The 2,151-nt window shown below is 46.3% G+C and overlaps 1 non-coding gene across 1 annotated transcript; it reads right to left on the bottom strand.

Moving 5' to 3' along the window:
- Positions 1-934: 934 nt before the first annotated feature.
- Positions 935-1,025, bottom strand: trnar-ucu (transfer RNA arginine (anticodon UCU)). The gene is given in 2 exon segments: positions 935-970; positions 989-1,025. It is a non-coding gene; the product is annotated as a tRNA-Arg (tRNA).
- Between the last annotated feature and the right edge of the window lie 1,126 nt (positions 1,026-2,151).

Below are 2,151 nucleotides of genomic sequence, written 5' to 3'. Positions count from 1 at the left end.
TCTTATCGGCCATCAGGTTCAATCAGTTACTTTATCTCCGACATTTATGGTCCGTACACACACATTCACTTTCTCTTTCTCTCTCTCTCTCTCTCACACACACACACATGCGCACACACACAACACTCTCACTCACACGCACAGACACACACAAAGAAGGAAGGAGACACACAATTTCTGAAGGCACAGTATGTGATGTGCTCCAGGGTGATGTCACCCTGAGACGTTATCAGTTTTCTACCATTCGCAAAGCTCCCGCACAAGTAGATGTTTAGAAACCGACTCTTCAAACACAGGGTGCGCATTGTTTAGCCTGCGTGTCAGCAGGAAGTGAACGTCGCGTAACAATATGATAGTCCTTGTGAAGTATTTGTGCGGGGACATTTTAAGTGATCTTTTGTGTCGAAATGCACCACGACTTTGTGCTTGGAACTTGGGCAAGCTGCGGGTTGTCAGCAAATCTGCGACCGAGAAAGCAGAAACCACAGACGAAAGGGCAAAACATGCAACATCTTTATTGCGGTGCGCTCCTGGATTTGGGTTGACATGACCCTGACAACAGCTCAGCACTGACCATTCCTCAAACACACACTTTGCGTACATGTCGCAGCCTAATTCATCAGCGTTCTGATCCAACCATCTCCTAGCCGGTACTGCAGAATTGATCCGTGGATCAGACTGCTCGTGACATTTTCGATAAACGTTCCGAACTTGCTTTCCGGTAAATTGCCCTCTGAGTCAAAATCCACTGAATTTCAGGGAACGTTTGAAATACAAACAATAGAATGCGGAAACATCCCCCAAACTGGTGCGCTGAAACCACGAGTCAGCTCACGCTGCAGTTGCCGTGTCCCAAACCAGTCAATGTCATCGGTGATTTCCTGTCAAGGCTCGGGCTCTGCTTGCAGCAAAACTGATTCGCTGAAACAAACACCGACTCCGGTGGGACTCGAACCCACAACCTTTGAATTTCTTTCCAATGCAGCAGTAGAAGTTCAACACGCTATCAATTGCGCCACAGAGCCGTGATATCAATTACTGCTGCTGCATAGTTAAACTAAGTCTCCACATCCATCTCACATTTCTTCTCCAGTCTTATCTCTCCCCCGAAAAGGGGGAGTCGTCCTTCAGTCCGCCACACACTGTACTGTGAGCATAAACGATAAACATTTCCTGAGCAATGTACCGCTATCATTTCGGTGTTCCGATACAGTGTGTCGGAACATCAAGCATTTTCAATATGAATGAGTAAAGAGACTTGCTGATGTTTAGCCTGGTCACGCGGGACGAGGTGTCCAACAGAGAGGGTGTTCCGTTGAAAGGCTCGCAAAAAGATGGCACCGAGCTGGAGGTTCTCCACTTGTGAGAACTTTCGTTGATTGGATGCAGACGGGAAAAATCTGGGATCCTTTTATTTTCACATGAGTCGCACACGGGGGGGCATAATACCAATATATTTCCGACCATAATTAGGCCATTCATACCATCGAGTATTCAATGCTATACAATAATTACTGATTTTTTTTCAACAACATCCTCGCGCCTTCTCCCCGTTCCTAAATCCCCTTGCCTGTCAAAAGCCTATCAACATCTGTATTAAGTATTTAGCCTTTGTGGCAACGAATTCGGCAAATTCCAACGATTTCCACCACGCTCTGGCTGAAGAAATTCCACTTCATCTCAGTTTATAGGGACGTCCCTGTGTTTTGAGCCAGTGTCCTCGGATCCCAGGGTCTCCTACTGATGGAAAGATCATGCTCTGGTTGACACCGATAATGTAGCTGATATCGTATTGGGTAGAAGTATTGCTCCGAAATAGATTCCCATCCATCAGCTGCAAGACGCCCTTTCGATTCACTGTTGAGTTTATCGAGGGTCGGACGGCAGAAGGGGAACACCGTGTGATACAGTGTATCAGCTGGGATTCACTCAATATCTTACCCCTTGTGGTAGCATGTCAGAGACTAAGTTTCAGTGGTTTTTCACTTCTCCCAAAACGCCAATTAAACAGGAGTCTGGAAATCCTCCAATTATTTCCGTAACTAATCAGTAAATTAGCATATATTTCAGAGAGAGAGACAGACAGACAGACAGACAGATAAAGAGACAGACAGACAGACAGGGAGACAGGCAGAGAGCTGACGGATGGAA

This window comes from Pristis pectinata, chromosome 20 (assembly GCF_009764475.1).
Source record: "Pristis pectinata isolate sPriPec2 chromosome 20, sPriPec2.1.pri, whole genome shotgun sequence".
Taxonomy (NCBI): Eukaryota; Metazoa; Chordata; class Chondrichthyes; order Rhinopristiformes; family Pristidae; genus Pristis; species Pristis pectinata.
This window is presented reverse-complemented; position numbering and strand designations above follow the sequence as displayed.